Source organism: Etheostoma cragini, chromosome 23, assembly GCF_013103735.1.
Source record: "Etheostoma cragini isolate CJK2018 chromosome 23, CSU_Ecrag_1.0, whole genome shotgun sequence".
NCBI lineage: Eukaryota > Metazoa > Chordata > Actinopteri > Perciformes > Percidae > Etheostoma > Etheostoma cragini.
In genome coordinates, this window is record NC_048429.1 from 12,243,152 (window position 1) to 12,269,057 (window position 25,906).

Below are 25,906 nucleotides of genomic sequence, written 5' to 3' on the forward strand. Positions count from 1 at the left end.
CCTGAGATCCAGCCTTATGTGAGTATGATTGTTCAATTAATAAAACTGAACAACTAAATGAATAATTTCCCAGGACATGGTGTAGGCTTAGAAAAAAAGATAATGTAATGTATCACTCTTCTTTCTTTTTTGCTCTCTGTCACTCTAACAAGTCACTCTAATCGACTAACAAGAAAAGGCCCTAATCCTGACCCGGGAGAAGAACATATGCTGTGAGGTTGAGGTGGGGGTGGGGTAGGGGAGAAAGAGGAGGGAGAAATAAAAAGGGTTCAATGGGAGGAGGTAAAGAGCTATACTGTTTGAGAAGGAACAAGGTAACTGTGGAAAAAAAGAAGCTAAGAAGAGGGACAAATGATCAGTAAGCAAAAACATGGATACACAGGATGAATGGAAACACAGGGAGAGGAAAGAAAAGAGAAGTAGACAGCGAACTCATTAAGAGCTTACTGCTGCAGGGATGAAGGCCGAGCGACAGCTTGGGTAAAACGGGGTTAACTAATCCGAGCCACAGTTCCTCCCCTGGGACCTGGCCTGCACACTCCGCTCTCCACACACACTAAAGCTATTGGACTTAATAAGATTCCAGGTGATTTCTCTCCACTTCACTCTCTCCCCCGATTCATCCTGACAGAGTGATAAAGACAGCGTCTGACGCTGCTGTCAGGACTGGCAGTGGTCAGGCTCAAAGCCTGGGCCGCTGGATTGATTTAGATTCAAATGAAAACTTTAAAAATGACGTCTGTTTCTCAGGATTGCGTAATGACGCATATAACACCTTTTAAAAAGTAAATGGACTGCGTTTATTTTGTGCTTTCAAACTAAAGCGCTTTATAATGTGCCTCTCATTTGCCCATGCGTTCACCCACTAATGGTGGCTGCCATGGTTATCAAGAGCAATTGCAGGTTCAGTGTGTTGCTCAAGGATACTTGAGGACAGGAGGAGCTGGTTATGGAACCACTCACCCACCCATCCACCCACATGATCTATGGACAACCCGCTCTAACTCCAGAGCCCCAGCTACCCCATGTCTATTGGCCTTTCTAAAAAATTCACTGATAAGGTAAATATCAATATATTTTAAAGGTATTAACCAGACTGGGTGTTTTCTAGCATGGAGTCACTATGACATTTTGGACAGACCTTCACTTCAATGATCCCCTGGTCCAGGGATCTTCGACAGGGGGTCCAGGACCCCTAGGGCGTCCTCAGAGTGACTGCATGGGGACCTCCAAATCGTTAAGTATTTTCAAAAATTTAAACGTGTGAACATGAATATAAAATTACCAGCAAACATAAATCTCCACTGATGATCGGCTTACTGGGCTATAGTTAAGGATGTCACCATGGTGGCCATCAACAGATACATTTCATCCTGAGGACTCACTGTGCCACATGTATGTTTAACATTACAGCATTATTTACAAAACCAGGCAAGCAGTTATTAGGCTATTTTATTGGTTAGTGTTCTATACAAAAAAGGTAAAACGGCTTTAGGCAGCCCTCCACGTTGTTGTAGGCCCAGTTTAATATGCAACTTCTTTTGATACCATTTACTGTATATTTAGTAGGGGGTCCCTGATCCATCTATCTTTCAGTTAAGGGTTTCTTGGCTCAAAAAATGTTGAACGCCCCCGTCCTAGTCTGTAATGACGACATGTTCATTCAAGAGAGAGTTTCTGCAAGATTTGTCCCTGATTTAACCACTTTCTTTGAGTTAATTTTAAACTCTGTTTTGATCAAGAAATATTAACCGGAACCTCTGAGCAACTTTAAGGCTGAAAATGGCAAGTTTTCGAGACAGTCTGGATCGAGCAACAAGACAGGCCTGCTTGGTTAATTCGTTGAATGATTGTAAAGATTTACAAAGAATCTGTTTACTGCATTTACTCTTTTGGGACCGATTGGCGGGGATTTGCTGTGGACATAATACGCATGGCGTAACACCGGTAAGAGCAAACTACGTTTAACCAGACCTGACAACAATGACCTTGCTACTATAAAGAGTGTTAGCTAATTGCTCAATAACTGTTGTTGTGTTTGCTAACGCTCTGGAGATTCTCAGGGACTCTCTGTTTATTTTAGATTGCAGTCAAATTAGTTTTTGGGATGATTCTGTTAAACTGAATCTATATGATCCATCTATATGATGGATGTGGTGAGTGCAATGTTTTCATGACCAATAGTCATAATGGATGAAGAAATGAGAACATACAGACTAACCTCAATTTCCCTTAAAAGTCAGAGTAAAGAGTGAAGAGACAAAAACAGGCGCAGATGTGTTGTTTTCCCCGTCCTCTGCATGTGTTGAAAATGTGAACAGAAACAAGAATTCAATGTGACTGCCCTTTAAAACTTTAAGAGTTTTCCTTTAATGATGCCTTTGTGAACACGTGTCTGTGTCGGGAACAGAATATCAACTATGTGGTTATGCCCTTTCGAGGAAATCCTCTCGGCGAAGGAAGAAAAGACACGTTTCTCCTTCTGTTTAGTCATGTGCCATTTGTGCTCCCTTGGCTCTATTTTGTACATTGTCTGGCTTCCTCTTGTGCTTTTTATGACAGTCTCTGTGTCTATTTTTGTCTTTTTTATTTGGCCTCTTTCACTTTGTCAATCTCTGTCAGTTTATTTTTATATCTTTTTTTCCTCATTTGATTTCTCCTCCCTCACTGTCTCCCTCCTTCAATCTTTCCAGACAGTGGGCTCTCTGCGCTTTACTACATGTTGACAGTCTTGCTCCGTCTTGCTCTCGCCGTAAATGGCCGCCTGGTTTCGTCCTAGTACGCCGCTTGGTGCAGAAGGAGAGAAATAAAAGGCAGAGCGTAGAGCAAGTCAGAGAGAAAGAAAGGGGAGTGGTAGCTCAGGGCGCCCACGTCTGGTCAGTGTCTGTTGATCTTGGTTGTAGTAATATTTAGTTTAAACACAGATAGCTGGCTACATGTAAATATCAGGTAGCCTCGAACAAGTGCACTGCATCTGAAATGCCAGGCATTAAAGTAAAAAAAAAAGCATGCAGATGCATAGATAGAGACATACAGTAACAACCCACAGGTGCACGCATACTGTGAATACTGAAGGAGGCGGCCAGGTTCTGTCTCCTACGTTCCTCCGTTAAAGTTGAAATAAGGCCCAAGTGCTATATGTGCTCTACATGAAGATAGCACTGGGCAAATAACATTAGACATGCTCGTTACTGCGGAGGAAATGCAACATGGCAGAAGGTTGTTACTTTTTTACTATCCACGCTCAATAAATTCAATTGCGCCATATATGCTTTTCATTGGTACTAATTAGACATGTAGAGCTACACAGCACGCATTATCATCAGTATGATATGCAGTCATCTGTAGAAAAATGGCTTCCAATTGGCATTTTAATCATCTTATCCAAATAAATGTAACCTGAAACCATTCAACCCTGAACTTCCAATTTGCACTGTAATGCTAATCCCAACATGGATCCAATTCCAAAATCTTTTTTTTTCTTTTAAATTGCAAAGTCTCATCTGTACAGTTGGAAGGTTACTTGGCCTAAATGTATCTGCCCTGGATACACTAGGGGACTTTAATGGGAACATAATGATATCAGTGCAGATTTACCTGGGCAGAGTCCTGCAGATAAAAGGGTCAGAAGGATGATGGAGCTACTCAGCAAGAAGGAGACCCAATCTTAAAATGTGGAGGGGATTAACCTGGGTGGGCAGGGGATGATTTATAATGTTGAACTGAAATTAAACTCATTTGTTTTCTAGACATCAGTATGAATAACCTTGGTGTTTGTTATATATATATAAATAGACATATGTACTGTGCAGCTCTAATGGCCAGTTAACCCTCTGGGGGCTGGCATTGTTAACCATTTCCTTTTCCTGTTATTGCCCAGACACACCAAACTAGCGGCGATGAAGGCCAACTGTTGCATCGCGTCACGTGTCTGGGTCGAAATGTTGCACTTGAACAATGTTCAATCGGCCAAAAAAGTTGCTGACAAGGGCCAACTAGTACCATAGGGCTAGTGCCAAACTTGGGCGACAGACTCTCAACGACGGCCTGCCATTGGCCAGCGGTGGTCTGTTAGGGCCTTTATTTGGTTTGAGTACGCCGTACATTACTGTGTGAGTAATGTACAGACATGTCCCAGGACAACCCGTTGCTGTGAGTTTCCACAGTTTGGTTATTTGGTGTCACCACAACAAAAAGACAAATGCTAGCTAGTCATTCTGGTCCGATCCAGGTTGATTTGATTTGATTCTATGCGGCTCATTCCAGTCAAATCAATTCCGTCCTTGATGCCAACAAAAGAAAGCACTGTTAAAGTTGTGAATTCTGCAACTTAAACAGCAAGCTGTGGCACACACGGTTCTTAATGCAACACAATCACTCCCTATGACATGTTGGCAAGCCTACAAAGCAGTAGGTCCATCTGTGCTTGGCCTAGTTTTGGTTCACACTGGTGACATTCCAGACCTCATTCTCAAAGGGGACAGACAGAGACACACAGTGTGCCTCACGCTGGATAAATGTAGCCTTGACATTCAAACAGTCTGTTTGGGCAGTCAATTCATTTTGGCAGGCGCAGGATAATCAGAAGCCTGCAGCAGTTTGTAAACTCAAAAAAACAAGCTTTTATGAACAAAGTGTTTGTTTCAGTGGCTGGGTTAGTACAGTGGGTAGAGCAGGCACACATATATTTGGGAGGTTTAAGCCTCAACGCAGAGATCCTGGGTTCAAATTTGACCTATGATGGTTTTCTGCATGTCTTCTCTCTCTTACCTTTCTCACCTAGTTGTCCTATCTAATAAAGGCGGAAAAGCCCCAAACAATCATCAAAAAAAAAAGCAAAACTACTGTTTCAGTGTGGTGGCCTGCATAACAGATAAAGATTGCCTCAGCTAAATATAATACACAAGCTACATGCACGTACAGGTCAGGGCTTGCCTGAGGCAGGCCCACACCTGTCAAGGGAAAATGCACTGATTGTCATTCTCACCATAAAAATTCAGAATGCGCAGATCTCACCAACTGCTCAGAGGTGTTAGGTTATACAAGGATCTGTGTGTGTGTGTGTGTGTTTATAACCAACAATTACCTGGCACAAGATTAGAGGGAAGCCTTACGTCTAAAGTCATGAGAAAAGGAGCAGGAACATTAATTAGTTACGTGTGTGCGCGAGTGTGCGAATGGACACCTGATAGGAAAAGTATGTGAGAGTTCCCTGAGGAAGAAAAAGAGGGGTGGAGCGCTGAATGGTTGGAAAGGCCAGGCATGTCTTCTTACACACATTAATGAGCAGAGCAAGATCTGTGTGAAAATTGCGTGTTTTCAGGGATTTTTACCATCTTGCAATGTTTATGAGATAATCTCTTTCCAATGTGCACCATGATTCCGTTTTCATGTGTTTACTTGGTCAATAAAGTGCTATTTTCTGCTAATGTTCACTTGGAAGAGTTAAGAAATAGGTTGCTTTAAAGTCTTGATTTTGGAATAAAAAGGCTACAAAGGTTGAAGTTGTGTCCTACAACCAGTTTTACCTTCATGTTATCCACATTCAGAGCAACTTGAAATAAGCTTGACAACAATCCAGTTGCCCTTCACTCATTCAGTTCTAGGCAATACCTAGGGGATTCATAAATCAAAATACTAATCCCACTTGTCAGCTGTCACATAAATTTGAACAATAAACAATTGTGTTCGTCACATTACCCATCTGATAACATAGTCATTAGAAAAGGTTAGTAAGTTTGTGTTAGTGTGTTCGCCCAAAGGCAGAACACACTGTGCCTGACGGTGTGTTTGAGTAAGCGCTACTGTGAATGAATGTGTAATGTGTAAGGTGAGCGGTCTGGGCCGGATTGAAGCAGCTGAGTAGAGCATGAATAATGGAAGCCGATGCAGTCGAGCCGCTTCTGTAAAAGCTACTAGTGTCAGTGTGGGTTCCTTCTGGGGATAGCCTGGGTTTTTTAATCCCTGCAAAGCTTCTAAATGTGTGCTTTTGCAAAGTGTTTTATCTTTTTTCAGATCCAACTTTTAAATTCACTTACAAAAAATAGGCAGACATATATTCTGTTGGCATTTGGAAACCTTAGGTGATTCAATCTACATTTTATGAAACGCTGGTGATTTGCATTAGCTCTCCAAAGTGTGCAGTACAGTGTTGTGTCATTGTTGGTAAAGCAACCGTAGCTTGTGAGTATGTGAGTCACAGCTTACCTACTGTATGTTTACCAAGCTGAGGCCAATGCTACGCAGGGATATCCCCAGGAATCAGGACACTCCTTGGGACAACTTTTCTCCAATTTACGGATTTAGTATCTTTATTTAACTTGGGAAGGTTTACTGAGCACACCCTGCACACTAACAGTTAACACACATGCACGCCTGCTGCATTTCAACCAGCAGAGCAGGACTTCATTTGGTAAATATTGCACAATATAGAAAAAGCTGAAGAGATATATAATATGGGTTAGAAATGCATTGCTAAATCATTTATGTCTAGACATGGGTGGTGGGGAGGATCTGAAGAACACAAGTCTTCATCTTACAATCTGAACAGATGGGATCTTTAATAGAATTCCAATTGATTTCATATGATGTACAAGTAAGACACATTCTGGTACTGGCTCTGATGCACACATGGCGTTTTTCCACTGCATGGTATCTACTTGACTTACCTCTACTACTCGCCTTCTTTTGGTTTTCCATTACGAAAAAATGTCCCTGGTACCTGCTAACATGTACTTTTTTTAGTAACACCTCAGTCGAGGTTCCAAGCGAGCTGAGGCGATACCAAAAGGTGACGTAAAAAATGACAGACTACTAATTGGTCGGACAGAATCTTAACTAATCACTGCATAATCATTGCTACTGACAGACGGGGGTGTTCTGAACAAACCTGCCGTGTTTGAATAGTTTAGCAAGCATTTTTTTCCTTCTTTTTGCTGCCTCCAACTTCTTTTGAAACAAATTTAGACTAATCTAGAGTAAACTAATTAACGGTTCTAGTCTGCAATAGAAAAAAGAGGATGGGGCACCACGGTCGAGCCGAGCAGGCAGATACCAATAATGGAAAAACACCAAGAGATGTTGTTGCGGACCCAACAGCAGAGAAGTAAATAACAGTTTTAAAGTGAATTCTTGACCCTGGAAATAGTTGAAAAAATCTCTCTTCGAGGTCCAATTACTAGCTGTTCTTATGTATCGTTTTTTCCGGGGGTTGAGACAAACAATGTGTTTTTCTTTCAATTTGAAAGACTTGTTGGAAAGGGCGCAAAGTCTGTGGATTTAATTGACAGCAGGAAACACAAAAAGCCTAAATGAAAGAGGGGAAGAATATGAAAAGCACTAATCTTCCTGACTAAGCTTAAATTTCTCCATCGTTTAGGTCAGAGGGGTTGGAGGTCAGCCACATGGAGAATAGCTGCTGATGGAGGAGAGAGTGCTTCTTTTTCACCTCTCCAGTGTGCATTTTTGCAGCTGATCCACAATTTGTATTGGCAACTTAATCCTGCTTGTCCTTTAACCTCTCAGCTGTCTGACCGCCACCAGGCCCAGATCTAGGCATTGGCATTCTAGACAGCCTAGGGCCCATGTTCCACTATGTACTAAATCGTAAAACGTAACATGAATCTCACATTCATATTGATATCACACACACAGCAATGCCACATGTGCATTTGTGTTGTCTACAACAGTTCTATATATTTGGAGTCATTGCAAAAAACAAGATATTGATCATTATAACTCTTACAAAGGACAAACTATTTACATTTCTTACATACATCAAGCTTGAATGTAACAGTATGGATTAATTGCGCAAAGATCCCCAAAAACTCTGGACGTCTAGGCTAGATGCGAAACCTTCTGTAAGGACTAAGATGACTACAAAAATATAGGCAGAACGGGGCAACTGTTAGCTATTAGCTGCAAAAGACTGTATGTTTCTACTAGTCTTAATTATAAAGTTATTAAGCTATGAAACAGATGTGCCGTTTGGCGTTGTACACGACTTGCTTGAACTCAGAAGGCATAAAAGAGCCCAAAATGGTCTACGTTAACTATAGCGCTCTCTTTACCAAATTTGATTCAGAGCGGCAAGCCAAACAAGCATCATAAGTTTTGTGTTGATAGCATTTATTGTGGCAGAGATATTGCAATTGCAAATTTCCAATTTAAATGCATTGAGTTTTTGGCCAAAATAAATAAACGTTGATTGTAGCGCCCCCCTAGTGGCCAATCTTTGCCAAATTTGGTACAGAGCATCGTAATGGGATGTTGACCTCAAGTTCTTTGTTGACAACATTTAATTTGGCCGATATATGATGTGTGTGGTAGCTAGATAGGAAAATTTGTAACGTAGCAAAATTCTTTTAATAACTTTTTATCAGGTCCATCTGGAGATGCTATGTACCAGGTTAGGAGGAGTTGAAAAAAGTTGGTTTTGCACATTTCAAAAACCTTTGAAACCGAAATAGGCGTGGCCTATATCATGCTTGATTCAGTGAACACGTTGATGTTAGGTTTTTTAATGTGCGATGTGTAGTGTGGGAATTTAAGGCAAAAACACAGTATAGCACCACCTAGTGGTCCACATGTGTAGTTTTTGGTATGTAAAGTCCATGACCCATTGTACATCTACCCTGTAGATTTAAAGTTGCTCACATTAGTGTAAGTGGTAAATCCAAACGTGGATCTCATAGGCCACGCCCACTTTAACCAATCAGTACCCCACTGTAGGGGTGGGCTCAGGATTGGCCCTATGTGGTACCCTCCAAATTTGGTCAAAATTGAATCAGCCTCTCATGAGATACAAACTCTTTGTACTTGTAGGCAAGTTGGTGTTTTCATAGTTAGCTACCCAAATTTTTGAGATATGCGCACTTCTATCCTATAAAAAATATTTTCTTAACTTTTTGTCAGGTCGCTTTGGAGATACTACGTGCCAAGTTTTGTGCAGATCAAGCGCACTCTCTACAAGGAGTTTGAAAATGTAGGTTTTTGGATAAATCACGATTTTCATACACAAAAGTCTAGGCAGAAATGGGCGTGGCCTACATCAGGAGATTCAGTTTGATCCAGTGAATGTGTGGATATATGGGTTTTGAATGTGCAATGTACGGGTTTGCGAGTTAAAGGGCCAAACACGTTTTTTCTGCTACAGCACCACCTAGTTATGGAAATGGGTCAATTGTTGTGCCTGAGGGCCTTGCAGAGTTTTGGACCAGTCCTGAAAATTGCACACACAGACATGGTTCCACAGCCCTGCTGTGTGAACCATGTGGCTTTGGTTACCGCAGATCCGAGCCCCCTTGAGCTTGGACCCCTAATAAATTTGCATAATAATCATGTGGCAGTTAAAAGTAATCTGTTCAGTTCACTAAATAAAGTATCTATTTGGAGGGAGGACCAAAAAATGCAGAATGCCTAGTGTAATCTTTCCATTTAATCCGCCTCTGATCGTCACATCACTCAGTTGATCTTGTGGGTGATAATTGTTGATTTTGCTTGTGAGCAAATATCAAAGAACAAAGCAAAAATTGTGCTGGGATTTTCCCATTGGCGTCTGTGTGTAATATGGTCCACAACAATAACTTTTAGGGGTCCACTCAGCAGGTCACGTGTGTCAGTTATCGTAACCGTACGCCTACTCCCTGATGTGTTTGTTGCCATATCAGAGCGTGGACTGTATCATATTGACATTCAACAGAGCTTGGCGTGGACACGTGTCAACAGTGAAAGATTATTGGGAGGTCAGAGACGAGAAGTGACTCGGACACACATGAGGGTCTAGCCCAGATTTAACTGTCATGTAACTAAACGTTTCCATGTTTCCGTGTCCAACAACATTGTACAACACTCTGAAATGTCCTTTCAGAGTGTCCTTGATGGAGTGTATTATAGATTTTTCTCTGACCTCTCTTGCTATTTTCCCTCTCATCACCTCTCCCCTCCCTGGAAACCTTGCAGGTTTTTTTTTTCTTGTTCCCTCCCCTTACCAAGTTATTTTTCACCTCTCCTCCTGTCTCTCTCTCTCTCCTAGTACATTTTGTGCTTTAGTGTATGAACACCATTCCCTTCAGGGCGCAGGAAATGCCATAGTAGTACATTGTCTTCCCCACAACACGGTTTTAGATGCTTGGCACTGTTCACACCTTCATTGCAGGGGCTAACAATAACTGTGAAAGGAGGCCACAGGTTAATATTGAGCAGCAATTTGTGTTTAGAAGCCAGTTATGGAGGTCCATAGTGTTTCTATAAATAGAGACAGGACAGATCAGGACAGCCATAGTAGGTAGGGTCTCTCACGTAATCTGTGCCTGCATGGACTGTTATGTTACAACAATGTATACATCTTTTTATACATTTCATGATGGTTATGTTTTTTGCATTCTGGTGAATAATTATAAAGGTTAACGCAGCAATAATTTTAACAATGTATAAAATGTGCTTCATAGCGTCCAAAGTGTGCCTAGCTATCTAGATAAGTAGAGCCCTTAAATGTTTCAGATGTGAAGTTAAAGCAAAATGAATGGGAGTCAATGGAATGCTAGCAGAAGGTGATGGCTTGTTGACATAGAATCTCTCCATTGGGGGTACGCTTTCTTTTTTTATTAGGGACGAGAGGGTGCTAAGTCATCCATTGCAGATGTTAGCGCTAGCTAGCTTGGTCAGCAAGGTGCAAGAGTGAACAGCTTCTTAGAGTGTCTTTTCAACACGTAGTACAAACATTGAACAAATTTTCTAATTAACTCTCATGAACTGAAAACACACTGTGAAAGGGTCAACGTTCTAAAACCAAAACCACTGTGATAGCGACTTGTCAATTGCAAGGTTGCCACGCCCCAGAGCATACCCTGCATTATCGTCTATTTTACTCCAAATATGACCATGCTGTATTGAAGACCTTGCGACTGAGACCACAATCTTATTAGGAAAATATTTGATGAGGTAATAAATCAAACGAGAAGTTGGGTCATTTTACTCCTGAATTTCTATATAATGAACTTCTTTTCAGATTTCGATTTGTTAATTTATTTGATTAGGACAATGCACATTAATCAACAATTCTGTAAATGCGCCAGTGTTAGCCAACTGGCTATTTTTTTTAACTGTAGTCCTACCTAGCATGCATGTCTTGAGGGTGTGAAGAAACCGGAGCACCCGGAGGAAACCCACGTAAACACGGGGAGAACATACAAACTCCACAAAGAAAGTCTCGGAACAACCTCGGAACAACCTTGTAAACTCTTTTGAGTTTACAAGGTGGATATTTTACTTTTTATTTTAGTATCTTTAAGCCAACTTCTGAAGATATCTGAAGCCCTGGCTACAGCCCAGAATCAGGTGTGGGAGAAGGTTTGTGTCGTGTCAGTAGTACACAAAGTACATTGTGGGCTACATAAAAATGTTTAATAAGCCACCTGATAAGCTCCAGACAAACCTCAACATGCAATATTGTTGTTATGACACACTTTGTTCTGTTCCGATGAGCCAGAAATAAAGAAATGGGAGGTTCAGGAAAGAAGACAACCCAAACACTTACTTGCACTCTTAAAGGAGAATTCAGGGCAATCTTTATGTTAATCTTGATCACTAGAAATATGTGAGTATTTTTGATTGAAAAAAACCCTGACCTGAATCGGTGCAGGCAACACTGAGTAGCTGCAGCTACGTGTACAAGCTTCCATTGAGCTAAAATGGCAGTTAACGGGGCAAGTTAGAGTGTTAGTTTAGAGTGCCTTTGTGCCTTTTAACAGACACAATGCAATTAATATGTCTGTACAACATTAACAGGGCCCTTACATAACATTGTCTGAAATAAGATGGCGGCGGCTGTGGGGCGGCTAAAAGGGGCGGCTGTGGCTCAGTGGTAGAGCGGTTGCCTGCCAATCGGAAGGTTGATGGTTCGATCCCCGCTCCTGCAGTCATTGTCGAAGTGTCCTTGGGCAAGACACTGAACCCCGAGTCGCCCCCGGTGCTGCGCATCGGAGTGTGAATGTGTGTGAATGTTTATCTGATGAGCAGGTGGCACCTTGTACGGCAGCCCCTGCCACAGTGTATGAATGTGTGTGAATGGTGAATGTTTCCTGTAGATGTAAAAGCGCTTTGAGCAGTTGTTAAAACTGGAAAAGCGCTATATAAATACAGCACATTTACATTTACATTTACAATTTGGTGGTATATCTCTATGAGGGGAACGGATGAGCGTAAATGATTGAGGGGTGATGTTCAAATGATACTTGGTGACTGGCTTTCATTGTGTATCCCAGGCACTGAGCATCACATGCAGAAAAGTCCAGGAAAAGAAAGCCCATGTGCCAATGCCACTGGTGCACATGCTTGTGATGCACATGTATGTCAGGGGGAGATACAAAAATGTATAAAGACTGCTTCTGCTTACAAAATTACCCAGATCACTGGCGCTGCTTCTGCATTATGGGGCCAATGGAGCAGACACACTAGAGACCTCCGCCAGCCGTGCCCACTACTTCCGGTTTAGCGCTCCACCTGCTTCAATAGGGATTAATTGTCAACAAATGTATTGTATTCCATATTATCTTTCACAAACTGCCATGATTTGTTTTTCACTGTCAATCATTTTTATAAATCATACTTTTCATATGATTACTTTTCTGTGCGTGCGTGTGTATGTGTGTGCGCGAGTGCATGCGTGTGGTCTGTTCGGACCAATGAATGAAAAATACAACAAAAGGAAAAGGTCATTAGAGAGGACTGCTCTTGTAAGTAGTTCAGTGGATTTTTCTATCAAAAGAAAAGAATTTTTCTCATGTCTCTTTGCCATGACATCATTATCAGGCATCAGAAATAACTAACAGAAATTTAATTCATGAAATAAGAAAAAGAAATGGGTCTTCATATCATTGTAATGGTTTGCTCCATTGTATGATTTCTCTGATGTATTCATTTATTCATTTTATTGAACATTAATTGAAACGCGGTGAGAAATGACAATGCAGTGGGACAGAACGAAGCATATGAATAATATTTCAAGAGCTAATTATCCTTGAGACCCATTATCTAACTGGACTTTCCAGTTGCCATTCAACCAAGTCAAATTAATTCTCCATGCAAATTAGTCTCTTTCTGAGGAAGAGAAAAAAAAAGATAAATGAGCAATTCAACTGTGGGTGGCACTTCCATTATTGCTTCTAGTTTTAGAGGAAGCTACAGGATCTGTCTCATATTTAGGTTTTGTGGGCAACTGAATCAACTGTTTTGCCATTTCACAGGTTTTAAAAAGAAGAGTTTTAAGATCCTTCCATCAGTAAGAGAACATTCAGTTCATGGAAACATCTTTATACCAGATCATCAGTAATCAAACAAACCTTTTCATGTAATGCTATAGCTGTGTAGGTTAGTAACGTACAAGGCTGTAATCAAGACCACCTTTGTTGAGTCCAAGACAAGTCCAAGACCAGGACTAATCGAGACCAATTCAAGACAAAAAGGTTTGAATCCGAGTCAAGACCGAGTCCAGGACAGAAAAAAAAAAGAATTATGCATGACAGGATCAGCACAATCAATTTCGGTTATTTGTTGATAAAAAAGCAAAAATAGTGTCACAATACCCCGGATTTGTAAGTACAGTAAATCAATTCCCCATAATCTAGGTGTAAATTTGTATACAGCTGTATCCTTCAAAAGGCACGATATGTAGGTCTCCATTTCAAACATTACTGCAGGTTGACTGCTTTTAGCAGCAAAGGTTGATTGTGGGTGACGACTACTGCAAAGTTGCTGGCTGGCTCGGCTACGTTAGCTAATGTCCACTGGCATATGTATAGGCTAACTATAGCCAGTCAGCTTTGTGTGTAACATAACAAAATCCCACCCATCTCGTAAGAGCAAAGCTTAATATTTCATTCAATAGAATTATGGTGCAAAAGGAGCACTAACCCCACAGGTCTTATGCTGACAATGTGGACACAGATATAGGAAACTCTGAAGGCAGTTGTAATATTCACCTAGCAGGCTAAGCTAACACTAGACTACGTCGCCTTAGCGTTAGCTAGCTGTCTAAACTTGTGAATTGCTAAACATCCCTCCAATATTATTATAAATATAATAAAGACACCTGGACTCGGTCAAGACCAAAAGCCATATATGGCAAGACCAGTGGACAAAAAGTCTGAGTCCAAATACCAGCTAGTCAAAGACATGTCCTAGACCATAGAAAAAAAGATCTCTAGTCCAGAATTGAGTCCAAGGCCGAACCAAGTACGACAGCCCTGGTAATGTAGGTCATGAAAGGTGTTTAAACACTTTTTAAACACCTTTTACACTTTGTGTTCAGACTATCATAATTGGTGTGGCAACAGAACGTGCAACAGTATGGCATGTCGCAGTATCAAAACGTAGACATTAGTCCAGCTCAATGCATGAGAAGTAGCTTAAACAGAACAAGTTTTGTTGTAACAACAAAAGGTACCGACAAGATGTGTGTGTGTGTGTGTGTGTGTGTGTGTGTGGGTGTGTGTGTGTGCAAGGATTAAGCCTTCTCAGTTCAAGTGAGAAGAAGTGACAGAAAGATAACTGTAACTTAAAGGTAACTTTCAGGGTCCTTCCCTCCCCCTGCCCATTGGACAAGGAGGGTGAGGCCTTGCCTTTATGAAGCTGAATGGATGAAGAAATCAAAACCTCAACGGGCTCCATTGTGCTAGAGCATCAAAAGGAGCACTGGCATGGCAGCGGCTTTGATCATGAGGCAAACACAGGAGGGGAATGGGGCTGGTTTGAGGGGGAGAACACCCCAGCTCATGAGCTCATAAAAAGACACAAGCACACAGGTGCAAGGGCATACAGTGTAAGTGTGTGGACATGGAAATACCATGCACGCACAATCACACTCTAACACACACGCACGCATTGTCACATGAAGAACATGCTGCGCCGTTCTCTTTGATGCCCGTCTGTGTTTGTACCTGAGGCAAAGTCAGGCGATCACTCAGTGTTTTGGTCACAGTGTAACGTTTCACCATGAATCCCACTGCGGGCTAACTGGATATACCACTGCTGGAATTTGGTAGAGTTTGCCATTGTGTTTGCCAAATGAAGTACCACGCCCAATCATGCAGATCTTCAGACCAAGCACCTGGAAAATATCAGTTTCTCCCAATTATCTCAGCAAACATTACCCAAATGGTATTATGTTCAAAATTAACTGAAGCAGTTAAAAGTATAGCCTTTGCACTGTAAAATGTAGTATAGGGCTTTAGCAATTTCCCATTTATATTGCAACTACTTCCCACCAGTATGGTCAATATTTCAACAGGCCAGCAGATCCCAGCGGCAGCTAATGTCAAATCACTTTTGGTCAGGAATGATTTTTAATTACTTTCTGCAGCCTGAAACCTTGTTATGGTATTTTCATCAAGCAGCTGGCTGCACAACTACAGCCTCTCCTGACCTTTTTCACACTGTCGTGCTAATCTGTACCCGGACACAGTGTTTATGTTGCTATGTACCATGGCAGTAGACTGCAGTGTTTGACCATCACAGCAGTATTCACTTCTATCAGGTTTTTATTTCAAGGTGTGTGCTAAAACTTACAATAGATCAAACATGGAGAACTTTAAAATTGCACATGTTCTCTTCCACAGACTTATGGCAAATCTGCCATCTTAAAAGATGGTCAGCTGGTTTTTTTTAATGTTTTTTTTGTGCACACAGAGTAAGCATTACCTGAAAGTGACCAGGTGACACCAGATCAAAGACATTTTCTGTTAATGATTTCACCCATAGAAAAAAGGACAAAATACCAAGACAAATACCAAGACAAATGAGACATTTTGTACTTAAGTGACTGCATGACCTACGTTTGGTCAGTTTTAGAACTGTGTTTAGCAAAGTTTACAGCGTCCTGCTAATACTTTACCTGCCCAGGTCACATGTGGCAGAGTTCCCAGTGGAAAAAGATCAGAGGGAGCGGGGGACATTCGTCCACAAGATGGTGGTCACCTTGGAACAGTAACCTCAGAGTGGTCAAACAGTGGAAAGTCACAGCCAATCTTAATCAGGGGTTCATTCTATGCACTGATAAGAGATTAAAGGGAGTGGAACTACAGTACAAATAACTGTTTGTCAAAATCCACTGCACCACCACCAATCTGTCCATTAAGCATTTGATCTGATCTAACAGTTGTTAAAACCCAGATTGTATTGTTTTAAAGGACTGTATGATAAATGTTGAGCTGGAGAAGTGGTGAGGGCAGCCTTAATAGTTAAAATATCAATAGAAATACATTTTGGGGAGAGGGCAATACCCTAACTTCAAAATAAAATGCAAGAATTTAAGTTGGGTAACTTAGTTTAAACATTGGATTTCACCATATTGTCACATTGTGCACCACTGAGTCGAACATTAATCACATATGCAGTTTGTCAACAAACGCAATAAAACGATGTTGTTAGGGACTCAGGACACAGAATAACATCCAAAAGTCTAATGGAGGTTTTTGTCAGGGCAACAAAAGTCAAAAATACAGAAAAACTCAGGAGACTTCACTGGAGACAAACACAGGAAGAGCTGGCACAGCGGCAACCTAGACCACGTCTATATGTCATGCAGAGTTAGTTAGTGGTGAGACCAGACAACGACTGAGGACTGGAGAGGGTTTTTGTGGGCGAGTTAACGAGCTTAAACAGGCAACATGTGAGGAGTGCTAATAGGCTGGGGATAGTGGAGATGATACTGATTGAGAGGAGCAACATGAGAAAGAAAGTGGGTAATCATTGATCTTTGTTTAGGTAGCCTACATAAGGCTTAACCATGTTAAGCTTTTTCACATTATGCATTTAAGAATGCCTTTCCAATGCAGTTTGAAAACATAAGGCTTTCTTCTTCATAAAATGTGTCGGACATCATCACATTTTTGCATGCATTTTTATTCATTTACATTAATAAGCTACACAACTGCGCATTTCAAAATATGATCTGCTCCAAAGAGAAAGAAAATGAATGCGTTATTGTACCCATCACCTCTGGAAATGCACATTTCAAACCAAACTGACGCCCATGAGCCTGTGTATGTTGCTCTCTGTGCAAAACTTGTGTAATGACGAGATGCTTGCCCCCCGGTTCAGCCCAAAGTTCGTCTGTAAGACGTTTTGCACTTGCCCACAAGTATAACCTAAATTCTCAACAAGATTGTGAATTGTATTCTTGTAATCATTCAGCGTTGTCTTCTTGAATGCCCACCTAAACACTTCCAGACACACCCACGATGATAGCCAAGCAATCGTTGGGAAGTATGTGGAACGAGGAAGAGAATAATATTGCAGTATTGAATATTTGGAGCCCGGATGTAATTTTCTGATCCTCTGAATAAAAACAGAAAATTGGAAAGACAGGTTAAAGATCCAATTTTGTAATTTGTCAAGGCCGAAAAAAAGAAAAATTTTGATTATTTGAACCCATTTTTCTGTTTTTCCAAATGTCCGTTTGTACTAAGAAAATGTACCTGATAAGCGTTACATGGAGCGTTTATCCACTACAAATGCATATCCTTGATAAAATAAAATCCAACAGGAATTGTCTGTATTGGCCTTATTGTCTTTTCATATACCAGACTCCCTCTATGTATTGGATCTCATGGCAGTGGGTGGATTGTTTTGGTGGCTCATGGAAAATTGGTATAGTATGGGACTATTTACACACCAACGTAGTGTTGATAGGAGGACAAACACAGCCTGTGAAAGTCAAGGTGTTCTCCGTTGTGGAAAGATTGTGATAACTTTAATCATCATTTCCTAATCAGCTGAGAGGGACAGAGGCCTCTGGAAATAGTTGGGCCCAGTCAGTGTGCTCACATACCTCTACTGGTTTTGGTGTGTTTGTGTGAGTGAGTGTTCTAGGGTCTTTGACAAACAAAGGCAGGGGTCCTCTATTGACGAACCAATTAAAGAGCAGGAAGAATGGGGGAGGACACACCGGCCCAGCATGCTTTGCCCATCACTGAAATTAGAGATGGCAAGTGGAGTAAAAACAATGGTTTGAAGCTCTATTGTGTTTTTAGGTGTGGCTAACAAATGTTCCAGGAAACCTCTTTACAGTTTATTCACTGGGCATTGATGTATAGAAATAACTTACTGATTTGATCTGTTATTTATTCACTCCCATTTACTCAAGCGTCAATTCCAGAGAAATACCTTTAACATGGAAAAACACTTCTGTTTGGTGCGATGACAGACAGACAAAGCTCAGAGTTTTTTCTCGCTCTTAAATAATTCATGGTCAAAGGCTTGTTTTTTGTTATTAAAATAGTATTTAAAATAGCTCTCTTTGAATTGTACACAATACCTAAAAAGATATGTATTCTAGTGAGAAAAAAAATCCAGTGTAATTACTGGCCATTTTAGCAGGATAAATGTAGAATCACCTTAGACCCTTAAGAATGACCTTTTTCAAATATAATGTGTGCTGTATATTACACTGTACTACTAAGTAGTGATCACGTTGTATTAGTTTCTTCTTAAAAAATACCATGAGGGAAATTGAATGGACTGTTGGAAATGGTTGTGTTTGTCTAAATGTTGTTTGTGTGCGATTTTCCAAAATGTCTATAGAAAACATTATTGGGAAATTAAGGGTACTTCCAGAAGGCCTAATGCTAGCTAAAGCAGGTTTGCAGAATTTCATCTGTATAAACACAAAGATACCACAGTGTTGCTGCAACAAAAGTGGTATCTTTAACAAAACTGTTTATCGACCACAGGAACTGTTCCAGGAAATCCTGAAACTTTACCCGCCTTTCATAACCGAGAACCAGGATCTAAATTTAGTCCTTGGTCTGCAAAACCTTGCAGATAAAACTAAAAGTATTTCTATTAATAGTAGCACAACTACACTGTAGTTTTTAGTGTGGACAGTTGTTGAATTTACTTCCTGGGATTTCTGGGACTTTTCGGTCAAAGTGGTCCAAATAAGAGTCAGTCCAGTGAAGCCAATAGATCAAAGCTACCACACACTGTTCTTTGTTAGGTTCTTGTCATAAGACCCTAATGGGAAAGAAAGGAAGTAAACCAAAGACACAGTCAGAGAGAGGGAGTGAGACAAAGGTTCAGAGGTGAGGAACGAAGGAGATGAGAAGGAGTGACTCAAGCGAAAAGTGCAAAATACAGGGAGCTGTAGAAGAAGAAGAAGAAGAAGAAGAAGAAAGAGCATGGCAATAAATAGAGATGGTGGGGGAGGCTTCTACTCACAGGTGTTTCGCCCCATAAAAGAGGGGATTCCTCCCTTGCCTTTAGGGCAGAAATGATGAACACGTTTGCAGTTGCCATGCCAACACTCGGTCTCTCACTCTGCTCTCAGCTGTGAACATTTCTGATCATAATTACCACAGTTCAAGGGCCTTCCGTAATTACCCACAATCCGTCTGCACTTCCATCGGAGAAAGAAACAGGAATGAAGAACAGAGGGACACTGGCATTTATCTACACATTCTATCTTGTAAGACGCTGCATAGCTTTGAAAGGTTAACATTTGCTTTAAGGACACAGACTTGTTAATTCACTCCTTCTCTGGATATCACCCCCACTACACGCTGTTTCACCTCCTTTTCAAAATAACATTCAATTTTTGCTTGTTTTTAAATGTGACCAAAATCCCCAGGTATTGGGGATGACTTTCTTCTTGTAGGAAACTTCTTCGGAGCCAACATCATGTCATGCAGTGTTCTGATTTATTTAAAATCAGATCAGCCATATTTTAGAAATATGTTGCTGATTTTTAATCCAGCTCTGTCTCATGGCCGCGTGGGCAGTGAGTTTAGATGAACGGTGTTCGGCTTCCCGTGATGCGTTTCACATATCCGGGAAATCTCAGCCGACTTCTGCTTCGCCGCTCCTCTGTGCACTGGCGCCCTGGAGACAAGCCAAAAAACAGGAAACAGTAATTATTTCTTTACCTTTGTAGACATGTGAAAAGATTTGCTAATTATCTAGCTCACGTGTATTTGCTATTGGCATTCAACAAATATACTTTTGGTAATTTTTCTTTCATCATCAAACAACACTGCCATATTGTCCTCAACAATCATCCAGAGTTATAAAATTCAAAGACTTTCCAGAAGTATCCTTATCACATGATGAAATTTAACATTGCCAGTATTGACATGTGAAGCGAAAGCCACACAGAAACTAATAATTGGACATGATGCATGTAATTATTCAATAAGCACTCAGTGTTATCTCCAACAGGCACCGGCTTCAGGCTGGGAAGTTGTGATTACAATGCAAAAGCTAACCAATTACAGCAGAAGACTCGAGTCTTGTGTAAAACTGCTGACTGTGCAAAGCATATTGACACGCAATTAGTCGGGCCCATCATTAGGAAGCATTTCCTTGCTCATGCTGATGCTTTGCAATTAATTGTCATTACCTGTGTGTGCGTGCGTTTGTGCGTTTGTTTGTGCGTTTGCGAACGCGGTTTGGCTAGAAGAGGAAAGAGTGTATTGTGACATTTCAATGCAGAAAGTTATGACGCTAAGGAGTTTTATTACAGAAGCCCAAAAGGCCAAAATTGAGTGTTTTATGGACAAGGACCTCCTTCTATTAGTCTCACTTTTACAGTTTTTTCCAGATGCGGATGGTTCCTTTAAAATGGGCATTTCACCAATTATCCACGTGAAGAAACAGTTTGCTCATCACAGGGAGCATCACTCCGCTTGTGAAAACTGTTGTTTGATGTCTTCCGTGGCACCGGATGTCTTCCGTGGAACCGAGGTTTGAGAGACGTGGCCATATGAAAGGCATGGGCAGTCTAATGAAAGACGCCATCAAGAGGCATTATGGGGGATGTAGGATTACATAGGCTTTTTGTCTTGCTAAACTGCTGCTCTAAACCAATTGAAAGGAGGGGTTTTATTTTGTATTTATATTATATTTTATTTTCACCGTTTAGTTTCATTTCAGTGTGAGCACCCAGGTGTGAAGGATTGGAGCGTCAGGGGCGGGGCGCGGGGGGATCTTTCTATTGTGCTGGTGTCGCAGGTGTCATGGCAAGCAGGGTCTGCAGGGTCTGCAGCTGCTTTGCTTGCTATTGTCACTGTGTCATAACATCAGGACCTATGGATTAGAGCCTCCTGAGGGTTAAATTTCTGCACAATGTGTCTGAGTACTGCGGTGACACGTGGCTATTAGCCATACTGGTGAATAAGTAATGATGTGACCAGAGCAAAAATGGAAGATGAAACATAAACACAACATGAATTGTATAGCTACACATGCACCATAGCTTGTGTTTATGGATGAGTAGCTATATTTTGTGTGGGTTTGGGTGCATGACTCATGCACATGTCTTTTCACATGGTCACATTTTCTTCTGAACTGTTTGTGATGGTAAAGTGTGTTTGTGTGTGTGTGTGTGTGTGTGTGTGTGTGTGTCTATGTGTGTGTGTGTGTGTGTGTGTGTGTGTGTGTCTATGTGTGTGTGTGTGTTTGTGTGCGTGTGCATGCGCACAGACAGCTGACCAGGCAGCCAGAGCCAAGGCCCTCACAGACACACAGTCAGCACAATGCCTGTCACAGCAGCTGGCCAATCAGATCCTTCAGAGCACGGGCCAAAGAGCAGACAGGAACCAGTTGCCGTTACAGGATCCTCTGTGCAGTGGCATAACTTGTGGCTAAATTCTAAAGTGATTCAATGCTGACGTCTTATCTTTATCTTTTGTTCAATGACACACAGTATAAACTCAAGGAAAGTCAGCCAATCACCCATTTCCCCTGAAACATGTTGGGAACAATCTGCAACCACCTGGTTGCTAGAAATCTGCTTACAAACTCAATTTATTGAATTCTAACTTAAAAAAAGGAGTCTTAAAGCATTGATTTCCCTTAAATCAGGATCAAATCACAAAGTTTTTTCAAGGAAACATTTTAGGAAATCAAGGATATGTAAAATAAAGTATTAGCATTTTATTGTTTTACCACAAAGGTCTAAATGCTGATTCAAAGCACTCCATGCCATGCAATTCTGGTAGAGAAATGTTAATATTTGATTTGATTTATTATGTTGGAATTCAAATGTAAGTACAACAAACGGATATCTGCCTAAAAAAGGCTGTTCATGTTACTTAATCCCCCAAATAATCCCAGATAGAATATTGAAGCCATGACCTCAGTATTCGTAATAGTTACGGCCCTGGTTGTGATTGAAAAAGCAAAATTACCGGATTTATTTTATAACAGTACCATAGCGATTGGTGTACCAAATCGCTATGGTTTCTACAGTGTTCACCAAATACAATTACGCCTTTTTATCATCTTTTTAATACACATAAAATGCAATTAAATACCTTTTGGACGGTCATACTGGTTAAATTATGAATAGCCGTCTTACGATTATTTATTGAGTGCACAGATTTATTAATATTCATACCACATTTTTGTCAGTATAGCTGCAAATATTCTATATTGTATATGTAGAATATTATATTCTATCATATAAATAACAATATTCAAAATAAATCAATGTGACCTGAACCAAAATCATTTTTGCAGAAATTTGATGAATTAATCAATTACAAAATAAACCATGCCAAGGTCCCAAAGCTCTAATTTGTGTTTGCATTTCATATCATGCATATACAATTATTTTTATTCTTATTATTATTATTATTATTATTATTATTATTATTATTATTATTATCATCATTATTGTTAATAATAATATTATTAATATTTCCAAACGCAGTGATTAGGAGATTTTATTTACAGTAAAAAATGGTTGCAGTTCATTTGCTGTGACCTGATCATAATATTGCATTCTCGTCTTGCATTCTGGTTCTGGTTGACCTTGAATATTCCCTTCAGTGTCAGACAGGGGTCAAACTTCTTTTGACCATATCAAAACCTTCCAAACCGAGCCTAGAAACACAGAGGACATTCCCCTGATAGTGAACTAAAAACTAAAACCACAAAGAAAATGCTCATCTGTTTCTTTTCATCCACATCATATCCTTTGCGATTGGGACATGTTTTAGAATGGAATGTCACTGGGGGGGAAAAGATAATGGCGTTTACCTGGATTCAACTTATTAGAGTTAAAAAGTAACTTATGTTTTGAACATGCAGGGTAAAATGAGAGCTCCCTTGGACCATCTTTGGCCCTGCTGCCCTCCCCTCCCTAGGTCATGGGCCCGGGGGATTTAAGGCTTTGGTCTCAGTGTCCTGTTAAGACAGGGATGGGACAGTTAAATGGATCAAGTCATTGTAGGGAAGTGGAGCACTTAGCTGATACTTAATGTATACAGTATGAGGACGGTATACACGGCAGCTCTGCTGCTGAGGATTAACCACCAACCCGGCTGCTTGGCGGGGGAAGGTTTCCTATAAGGATTTGAGCTATAGACTTGGAAAGTGATTATTGACTGGTAGATAAACATATCTTTTTAAAGGTTTAAATTCCTTTATTTTTATTCAAAGACTAATTTAATTTGTCATCTGCATTTAACCCATCAGCGGGCAGCCACCTGGGGACAAACTCCAGCCTTTTTGCCTGTGCCTTCTGGTCATGGCTCAGTTACAGGAGAACTAAAACATACTTGTTTTTGGTGGTGGTGTTTTTGGTCCCAGAACTATAGATAAAACTCAGTACTACTACTGAGCAGTGTATACTTCTTGTGAGGCAACGGTGCTAACCACTGGGCCACCGTGACGCCCTATCCTAATAAGTACCTTCTTATCATAATTAGAATAAGAGGTGAAAACTCCATTCAGAGTGTAAATCATGTATGTCAACTGTCAAGGAAAACTTGCATTGTCGCTTTGATGGCTCAAATTGCATCCATATGGTTGCCTAAGGAGATCCCCATTAGAGGGATACAGTGAAAATATAGCACATGTTTTCAATTTATACATCAAAACTGTGCTAATCTTTCCTACTGCAAAATGTTTTACTGCCTTAGTTCTAAATTGTGGCAACTTGCCAGACTTTTTACATGGTACACACAAAGACCAACCCAAACAAGCTGAGCTATTGCAATAAAAGCTTGTTCCTATCCAAATGATCAAATGGGATTTGCTGTTATGAAATTTCCCACACTAGGCCTGCGGCCTGTTCTGTCCCCTCCTGCAGTACTTACACATGCGCACATAAACACTCACCATGTGCACACAGATGATAGAGAGCTCAGACACCGATGAGCTAGGCTAATATGGATGGTTTTCCAAGATGAAAAGTTCCAATATAAAATAAGCTTGGCACCAGACAAAGCGTGTGTGCATACATGTCTTCCCTGAGTGGTTTCATGTGTGCAGCTCGTGTGTGTATGTGTGTGTGTGTCTTTGAGCTTTAGGGCCATAGTGTCAATGATGGTATCAATGAGCTGCCACCAATGCTGTCTATACACTAGCTTAACACTGGGTCATGCTAGATTTCTCTTTTGCCCAAATGAAGTTGGACAAAGAACATCCCAAAAAATTTTTTTTAATCAACATGTTTAGTGTCCAACGTGTTGAGATACTGAAAAGAAATGCCAACATAAGTAGAAACAAATACATTTATCAATTATAAATGTCACCTAATGCAATAAATACTACAACGTTTCATTCCTCAATTGGTCCTCCTTTGACTTTCTTGTTGCCTGCCTTTCTTGTATATACTAATACATGCACACAAGTATAACCTTGGGAATCTATAATATTCATCTTGAACATCAGGAAAAACATAGCTATAGCTATGGTCTATAGAAGAAGCTTAAAAGGAAAGATGGGAGGGAAGAGTGGTGTAAGTGTTAAAAAAGCTATCCTATGTGGCTGCCAGATTAGAGGTGTGACCAGTTGACCTGACATTGTTATATAATGCTGAGTCCAGACATTAATCCATTCAGTGACCTGGCCTGGCTTGCGTGCAGCACACATGCCTTAACCTGTCTTGGACAGAGTTACTAGAAGTGACAGGAACGCTGTCTCTCAAAGTAACATTTGGAAAATGTATTTAGGCCTATATACATGTATATTCTTACTGTGTTTTACTATTTTACTGACGGTGACTGCATCTAGGTATCCCACTAAAGACCTGGGGTCTCATTTATGAAACTGTGTGTAGGAAACTTACTAAAAGTGTAAGTACGCCCCAAAAGAACTCTGATTCATAAAACCGTGCGTACGCACATCTGTAAGCAATGTTCCCTTGATAAATCACATATTACCCACAAGTGTGCGTACGTGACTCAGCCTCTTATCCCGCCCTGTACACACTCATTTTTAACCATAAAACGTCAATGCAAAGCACATGAATGCTGATCAGTTTGTATGTTAAGGACCATGGCAATTGTTCCTTCGTTTTGCTGGATCATGACAACTGGCAGGGGGAAAAATATAAAACTCCTAAGAGGCTGGGGAATTGCTGCAAATTTAATAATAATTTTGGCCTGTTCTCTCACAATGTAGGGAAACCTGTTCTATAGACTACCTATATTAATAATACCGTCCAAAACGGCAGGCACTATGGCACTTGGGAACAGCTTTGTTATGCCAGACCAACATGAAAAGATAACTATATATTATATGTTTTTGGAGCGGGATGGCACAGTTCCGTCGCATTCCCTCTCTACTGGACCAAATTCCAGCCACTCACGTTTCTAAATGAGACCCCTGGTCACCCCAAAAAGTGGCACAAAGAAATTACGCAGGGCTGGTTGGTGAACTGCCTGCTATAGTTGCAAGCTAGCCAGCCGAGAGATGCTAGCGCTAGGCAGTCACAGTAGCTCACGTAGCTTTGTACAGTGCCATTTAGTCCCCCTGTCATTTTTTCCTTGGGGTTTCAGTCAAAGGAAGGTTCATTTTAGAGGGACAAAACCTCACCAAGGTAACATGCTAAACAATTAGCAAGCTTGTTAACTCGGTCTCTATCGAGACATTAGGTTTCCATATTAAATTTGAAATCATACTT

At 40.7% G+C, this 25,906-nt stretch overlaps 1 long non-coding RNA gene across 1 annotated transcript; it reads left to right on the plus strand.

Moving 5' to 3' along the window:
* Nucleotides 1–2,016: 2,016 nt before the first annotated feature.
* LOC117938998 lies at nucleotides 2,017–14,022 on the plus strand. Its single transcript, XR_004655515.1, has 3 exons — nucleotides 2,017–2,028; nucleotides 7,104–7,105; nucleotides 13,866–14,022. It is a non-coding gene; the product is annotated as an uncharacterized LOC117938998 (long non-coding RNA).
* The last annotated feature ends 11,884 nt before the right edge of the window (nucleotides 14,023–25,906 follow it).